Source organism: Electrophorus electricus, chromosome 20 (assembly GCF_041902795.1).
Source record: "Electrophorus electricus isolate QZ-2024a chromosome 20, ASM4190279v1, whole genome shotgun sequence".
Classification (NCBI taxonomy): domain Eukaryota; kingdom Metazoa; phylum Chordata; class Actinopteri; order Gymnotiformes; family Gymnotidae; genus Electrophorus; species Electrophorus electricus.
Window position 1 is genome coordinate 2,686,158 of NC_137516.1, and position 8,843 is coordinate 2,695,000.

At 40.5% G+C, this 8,843-nt stretch overlaps 1 protein-coding gene across 1 annotated transcript in view; it reads left to right on the plus strand.

Annotated features, from left to right (window-relative positions):
• Positions 1 to 1,739: 1,739 nt before the first annotated feature.
• npy8br (neuropeptide Y receptor Y8b) overlaps positions 1,740 to 8,843 on the plus strand; it is a 14,821-nt gene continuing 7,717 nt past the window's right edge. The window contains exon 1 of the mRNA XM_027027243.3: positions 1,740 to 1,922. The gene's annotated coding sequence lies outside the window, so the exon portion shown is untranslated. The remainder of the gene's footprint in view (positions 1,923 to 8,843) is intronic.

Here is an 8,843-nt window from a genome sequence, read left to right on the forward strand (position 1 = left end):
AACACGTTGCTTGTGCTCCCATGTTACAAGCAACAGCAGACCTTAGACAGACCTTTGGTAGACCTAAAGTAGACCGTATACAGATCTTTGGTAGATCTTTGGTAGACCTACAATAGACCTTTTGTAGCCCTACAGCAGACCCCATATAGACCTACAGTAGACCTACTGTAGACCTATGATAGACCTCGGGTAGACCTACAGTAGACCTACGATATACCTTTTGTAGACCTAGAGTAGACCTTATACAGACCTTTGGTAGACCTACAGTAGACCTGCGATAGACCTTTGGTAGTCCTACAGTAGACCTATGAAAGACTTTTGAACCTTTGCGTTCAAGTTGTATACGTTACTGTGTTCCTGTTCCTGTTTATTTTTGGACCAAGTCATTGCACTATAATTGGCAACACTCTTAAAGTACCTGGGCCTATGTCAGAGTAATAGCCCCGAGCCAGCTAACTCAGGTAAACATGTTTTACCATCCTTGCTATTGTATCCAGTAAGTACCGTTCAAACACATGTACTGGTCAGCTGTGACAGTTTCTGCTGTAAGATCGAGGAGTGATGTTCTGTAAGAAAACATCTGCTAACCATTGAGCATACTGCACAGAATGTAAGGGCAAGAGCATTATATAATAGCTTCAAACAAGATCTTACTCATTCTGTTCTCCTTCAAATGATTTCCCTTTCGCTCGGATAGATTATCAGCATTTTAAAAGCCTTTGGCCACGTTTAACAGGGCTAAAGCACAGCCTTAAACTAGCAGACACTGAGCTCCTAACCGGCAGATCCAGCAGTGCGCAGGGCAGGTCGTTAACCCTGTTACACCAGGTCTTACTGACCTCCACATCTGTTGAATTGAGAAAGGAAACAGATATTTCCCTCCCTATTGGGAAAAGGGACAGTGCAGTAGCAGTTGCCAATTCCACCATGCCAGGTTGATCAATGGAGCCAAGCTTGGAGAACAGACTGTTCATTAGACGACATAGGACAACTCCACTAATGAAGATAGATGGTTCTGGAAACACCCGGCATGTGTTTCATTGCTATACCATAAGACCCACTTAAAAGTTTTGGGGCTTTGAAAGTTGTTATACAAAACCTCAAAGAGTCATATCTCTTTTTTGACAACAGCATTATTTCATTTCTACTCTTCATTCACACCTTTGCTTGAAAATGATTTTTCACTGCAGCAAGGTAAACAAAATGTGGCAGAAGCTAAAGAACATATAAATGTGCCGCAAAGATTGCTCGGTGAAAGCTAAATATGACACAAGAATTACACTGAACATAAGAATTAAAAAATCCATTAATTTACTAAAACTGCTTTGAAAAGACAACACAGAGAATTTCTCCTTCAGAGTGAAATTACCCACGACTGACACATAAAGACATATATTATGTTTATATGGTGGATTTTGTGAAATGATAATGCTTTATATCTATGAGCAACTGCGGTGCCTTATAAACTTTTCTTATGGAAAGTTTAAAAATGTTTGTACCACGTAGTGCTGAGATTACAGGGCTATATTGTATTTTATCGTCTTTATTTCCACATGAAATGACGCATTACTGTAATCAGACGTATCTTAGCCTAGCCATTGACTCGACCGCATCTCGCTTCCAAAAAGCTTTTGGACAACTGAGAGAAAACTATGTGGAAATTGGGCATGCGCAGAGACGAGGCGTCTCTTATTTGTTTCCAGAAATTCATTTACCGCGGCCGGAGCTGCACAGTCTCCCTGATTTGAAGCAGGGTTTGGAGGGAACAAGGGTTCAGACAGCCCCCGGGTGCGCTCCGCTCCGGGTAGGTGCTGGGGTCCGTAAGCCACCTCCTACCTGCGTGCAGGACCGCGCTGATAAAGAGACCTGCAGAGCGCGGTAGCGCAGACAGACGAGAGGGATAGTTACTGAAGAAGTGCATGGTAAGACATCAAGACTAATAATATATGTGTGTAGCTGAGTAGTTTGCATGTCGTGTACTTGGCAATGGCACTCATTATTGTCAGGAAAAGATTTGAACGTGCAGAATGTTGGTTAGATGTCGATAACTGGCGTATAGAATGTGGAACAGGTTGTCTTTTGGAAATACTTTGGTGTCTTCCATGTGTAGTTGTCTTGACAGTCTCTCGTCATACGATTCTGGTCGCAGGTTTAATAGTGAGTGGGCTGGTTAATGATCTGTTGAGCACGTGCCGAAATCTGACAAAAGAGCAAACGTGTCATTTTAGGAGATGTAATTCTGCGCGCGAATGCTGCAGTCCCGCTTTCAGTCCGTTAACCAAACAGCAATAACATAACAAAGCAAGTTTGCGCTGACGGTCCTCTAAGGTCTTCTGAAAGATTGTGAATTTAACAAAAACGTCATTACAAACAGTCGGGACATTTGAATCACAAATATGACTTTGCAGCTGTATTTCATGTCTTTTGATAATATGCAAATACGTGTGGAAAATTGCAAATCCTCATTAACCCAATACTTAAAATGTCATATGTATATATATAAGTGTGTGTGTGTGTATATATATATATATATATATATATATATATATATATATATATATATATATATATATATATAAAACATAGAAAATATTGCATGTGATAATATATATGATATATATTTTGTATATGATATATATATATATATATATATATATATATATATATATATATATATATATATATATATATATATATGATATGCTATACATCATATATATATATATATATATAAATACACAGAAACAGAAAATGTTGCATGTGATATTATATATAGAGTCATGCTCCCACGCTCATTATATCTGCCAGTTTTCTGCACTTGTTTTTTCTCTCTGACTATTTTTCTTGCTCTGCACTGCACATCTCTAACGGTGCGAGATATCAGAGTGAGAATGAGAACTTTGAAGCGTCAGAAATATTGCAGCAGGGGCTTTGATTCACATTCAGCGCCTTCACACGTCCTGCTGGAGAAAGTGAGAGAGACAGTTTTTGACAGGAGCATTACTTCACACAGTATCTCCTCTCATTATCAACAGCCAAGAGAAGACGGATTCAAGACCAGATCACTTCTTATGCAATGACACGCTAAACCAATAAAAAAAAGAATCTGCATATCCTTCACCACTTAACCATCTGTTAGTATCGTCCAGCCTTCTGAGGAAGTAGAAATTATGTGAAACACATTTTACCAGAAACTGCACCAGGGAAGTCAGCTTTATTTTATTTAAGAGGTGGCACTAATGTTTTGTTTGAATTATTTATTTATCACACCTTCTTAATAAAGACTTTCTATGTATCTGCTTGGTATAACTAACGTGCCTTTTAAGGTCTGTTTGAACTGGCTTGTGTTATCACACATTAACAGGTGTGGACATGTTAGCTGCTCTCAGATGTTAGAATCGCTTCTTTTATTCATTTGTGTATATAATCTAATGTAGTGATTTTTAAACAACCCATGAGCTCTTTCCTCTGCTCAGAAAGGTGTCAACCAGGAACTGCAGCCTGCAAGCTTGCTGAGGGTTAAGGTTTGAACAATTTTGGTCTGATTTCTCCAGGCAAAGATTAAGGACAGAATAGAACTAATTTATGCTGGCAGTGGGTTATTTGGTGTGTGTGTGTGTGTGTGTGTGTGTGGGGGGTTCTTTATTGACTGCTCTTTTTGGTCTAAAGTGTGACGTCCTCCGAACAGTGTCTTCTATCTGCTCAACCTTAAGGCAAATCTGAAATTCACTCTGAGAGGCAGTGATGTCTGACTCATAGATTGGCAGCATGATTGCAGGAATTACGCTCACCCAGACACTAGATTAGCTGCCACTTGTCCATTTTAAAGGAGTGTCAAATTGTACTCTCACCGCTTCCATTTCGAAAGTCTAACGGATGTCGGAAGAATAAAAATCTAGCTTTGTCTGTCAGGAAACCATCTGCGTGAGGTCCACGAAAGGGTCTGTTTTGTTTTGAGTAGAGCGTATCTTCTTGGTGGTGTGCAACACAGGTGGTGTATAAGCGCTTGACTGATAACCACGACTCTTTCAGGATGATGGCTGAGAAAGTGTTTGCCTTGGCAATGCAGTTAAATTCCTAGTTAAATTCCTTTAAGATGAGCAACAGAGAAATTACCTGGTGCATGTTCTGCTACTGCTGGTCTCCTCTCCTTCATCTACTGCTGATATCCCCTCCTGAACTGCAGTGCTGATTCTAATGTAGTGACACGTGTCAAATCAAGGCCACATGGCACGTAGCTCCACGGTCTGCGAGGCCTAGTGAGAATTGTATGGCTGAAGCAAGGCTGACCTGGGACCAGTTGTCCCGTTTCCAGGAGATGTAACTCCTTTTTCTTTCAAGGCAGATGAAAACTAGCTTTGCCTGAAAGTGATCCAGGAGACCCGTTCATTTAATTAGAACATGTATTAAAATCAATCTCACACAACGCATCTCTATCGTACCTCGTTTAACCCTGAACACTGGCCATCCTGGTTGGTGAGCACTCGTGTTAACTGTCACCATTTTACACTGAAGATCTACATGAACACAGTGAGAGGGGATGTGTGGATGATCACAAGCTCAACTGAAGACCTACAGATATTCCAGCCGCCTCCGAGCTCCTGCTATGGTGGGCTTCTGGTTGTCAGGAGAAAGGCGCCTTCATGGCATGGTCCTCACCATGCATTGTAGTGTGTGGGAAATGTGGAGCTTTTTTGATACTTGCTTAGATAATGCATGCACTCAAAACATACACAGTATGTTGTATTACACTTGTCCCTTGTTATTGTAGGTAGGTCATTCAGTGTTTACTCATAAACCTACCCATGACCTTGATCCCAGAATCTAAAATTAAATCTTATAGCTCTATTGTTGTTGTTGTTTTTTTCAAATTAAAACAATAGCCGATTTTTTGTGAACATTTTTCCATGTGGGGACCACTCACCATGTCCCCACAATGTTTACATTTCATGTTTTATTGTCATCGTGGACATTTGCTTCCTAAAAATAGCTAAAGACATCCAACCTACAATTCTAACTAAATCAACTAGAAATGTTTCAAAGCAAACGCAGTCACTTACAAACATTCATGCCTGCTTTTCTGCAAAGCAGTGGTCAACAGAGACTTTCTGAGGCTGTTACAAATAACAGTCACCAGTGGTTCAGGGACTTTGTGTTCTATTTCAACAGTAAAGATAATCACATGTGCATGTTCCTCGCATCTATTGCCAGAGGTGACACCTGAAACAGTTCACCTGGCAGGCCTTATGGATAGCCCATTGATTCTATCTTGGCCTTAGCGGCTGTGTTCTGTAATAAATAGTATATTGAAGAGTTTGTTCTCGTCACAGGGCTATACATCTTTGCTCCTTCACTCTGCAATTTTCTACAATGTTCTGGTGCTCCACAGCGTTTGTTTTTTTTTGTTTTTTTTTTGAGAAGGTGGGGAAGTCAAAGAAGAAGTTCTGACGGATATCTCTCCTTTATACTCATAGGTATAGAAATGACCTATGTCCTAAATGGCCCTGACTCCCTTTGACCGTCTCAGGGTGGATGCTTTGTGTCATTCTTAGGCACCGTCTGCAAGTGAGCACATAAGTTGCATTGTTCCATCCTCCAACATATGGAAATGGTTGTTTTTCTCAGAAGATTGCAGTTTTTAGAAGGTCGTGTACCAAAAGACTTTGTGATTGCAAGTGCTTAGTTAGTAAAGGTGTGACAAAAAGATAATAGAATACATTCTTTCAGCAGATTAGTTTGAGCTTTGGAGAGGCAGATAACTGCGTAGAATAATGAATTTGTTTAGATGGTAATTGCAGTAATGAAGTTTAGGGTACTTATGCAATATTTCACAATTTGTGTTGGAATGTGGAATTTGGGCTGGCATTAGAAAGGTTACACTACACCACATTTTACTCTACTGGGCGTTATACAAGCATAAGGACATATATTTTGATAAACATAGATCTTTTTTAATTCTTTCTGTTCTCTCTCTCTCTCTCTCTCTCTCTCTCTCTCTCACACACACACACACACACACACACACACACACACACACACACAAACAAAAGCATAGTTGTGTTTCCTACTTAGCTAGCCTTTCCTTTCGACATTTAATATTATGTAAGGGAGCTTAATAAATGCTATTTATAATAAATAAATGTTATTTAAGTTACTGAATAGTCATTTCTACAGCACAAACTCCACTATGACCTTGGTGCGCTTATCTGCAGCCCTCTGTGAGTTTACCAACAGTTCATTCTTTGTTCAGGGAGCAATCGGTGAGAAAAAAAAAAAAATCAAAACACCCGCAGCTTCTGGAAGAGAGGAACTCTCATTAAATCCAGGTTTTCAAGCTTCTCATCCAGATGGAAGGGGGTCAGACGGATGGCTGAGAGACCCTGACCCAGGACGTAATTATGTTCTCCCCCAGTGCAGACCGGTAGACCCTGGACACAGGGCAGATCATCTATCAGCCACTGATGCAGACCCTCCGTGCTGCTGTGGCACCGTGGTCCACGATCATGCCCAGAGCTGTCGGCACGCTGTACGACTGGGCACACGCCCTGTGACTTTGTCAGAGAATTCAAGCTTAACAGGTCTCAGAGGAGGAAAAGAAGCAGCATGTCACATTGAATTGATTTTATGCAGTACCAGCGTGGTCGAGACGGGAAACCTGAGAAGGGCTAGATATCTCCCCTTCTGGATAACAGAAAAAGATAAAGGTCTGATAGAGGAATGGAATGAGAGAGAGAGAGAGAGAGAGAGAGAGAGAGAGAGAGTATATTAGAGTTGAGGTGAATTAAGCTATCCAGAATGCTGAGGTGGACTGGATATTCAACGTATCAATCCGGGATACTTCGGAATTTCAGATAGACTTTACCAGCCACCAGACACATGCAGGGAAATATTGTTGCTTATAGTAAAACTCTAAATACATACTATAAACTCATTTAGCATTTTCAGGTCAATTTCAAATCACAATCACTTTAACTTACAAAAATGTCACAGCACAACAAACGATATGAACGTAGAATCCCAAATGAATGAACCTTGTGCAGTGTGACGCATTTCTGTGAGCTTTGTAACTGAGATTTTAGTCCAAAAATTCACAATAATGGTCGCTAAGGAGTTTTCAACTGTTGATTTATCTTGAAACCATCAAAGTTGAAAGACGTAGTTTATAAATCACTGCAGGTTCATCACAGCTAGCGTTTTTATCGTCATGTACAATAGCCAATCCTCCAAAAGCATGTGTGGACATCATGGCCCTTATACTTCATGATGCATAAATTTGTCAGAGTGTTTGTTGTGACTGACACCAGCTGTGTTTCATTAATGATTTATTATGTTTATACACAAAATAACAAGGTAAGTACACATTTTTGCACTGTTCGTGCCTCAGAAATATTCTTCAGTCCTCATTTTAAATCATTCAAATTTTGATGTCAAATTGCCATATCAAGTGTTGTGAATCGGGTGGAGCTGAATGATGAGCTGAGTGTGACCTGCACTAGGAGAAGAAACAGAATGTGCAACATCTCTTTATAGGCATGTCACATCTGGTGGGTGTGTTTCGGGTTCTTGCCTTATGCATTTGTCCTTTCGGCTCCATTCATACTTGCCCTTACTGGTTACCTGTTGGGGCAGTTGAAAAGCCTGGGCATACCTCACTCAAGGGCTCTGTCTCTTCCATCTCCTGCCACATCAGAGACTCCAGCCACCACGTTTCCCCTTGTACTAATCCTAATACATTTTTTTCCTTTGGGTTTGTAAGTTTAGGGTTTTTTTTTTTTAAGGCTTTTCTGTGGCTTCTCTTGAGCCAGGGTTGTGCCATAATGGGGGCTTGTCCCAGATTGCCTTGTGCTTTGATTGGTTTGTGCTCGCTCTGTGGGTTTCCCTTATACTAGTGAGTACTGTTGGTTGAGTGCTGGTTGTTCTCTATTTGGGGTTTAGTCTTTGAGTGGTACTTTTATGGTTGCAGAGGTTTGCGTTTAAGGTTGCTGTTTGGCTGGTATGCCTCAGAAGGTACTCTGCTCATGTCAGGCAGCGGGGGACGGGGGACGGGGGGTCACTGGTTTGAGTCAAGTTAGGTGAGCGTGCTACTTACTGTATTGGGTCCATGATCTGGGTCTTTGTATAATTGTTGGGTTCCGAGCCCAACTGAGTTTGTAGACTTGGTGTTTTGTTGTTTTGTGATTACTGGAAAGTTCCTTTTAGTGATTGGCATGTTTCTTGGGAAAGTAGTCCACTGTGTGCTGTACTGGCAGCTCGATGAGTGTGGTGTCTGCTTTTGTGATTAATGTTTTATTGCTGTTTGCTCGAGAGATTGATGGACATTTTTGTTATGTTGGTGGGGATTTATTTGTGTGTAGAATTCTTAATCATTTTTAGACATGGTTAGTTTAGAGTTATTTGGAGGCCACTATGGGCTATAGCTATCTTTTGTACATATTAAATAATAATATAATAATACAATTTAAAGTAATAAAATTTTGTGTGGTTTATTGGTTAGTATCCATGACGACTGTTGAGGATTTCTTTAAGGGACCTTCTGAGGAGATGCTTGAACGTTTTTACTAAAGATCAACTATTGTAACTTTCTTCTCGCTCTGAAATAAGGATTATTAGCCCTGAGAAGCTGTTACAGGGGAGTGTAGAAGAGGTTGTGTCCTTAAAACCAAGCCGAGTTCCTATCGATTTCCTAAATGTCAGAAGCTGTCATAGAGATGTAGATGATAGAGATATCAATACAGGAACACTGGAATTAGGAGGTAGAATAACGGAACAGCAGTTAAGGGAAAAGCAAATGCATTTCGAGATGGAGTTGAAACAGACATCCATCACAGTTCTGCTCACACTGA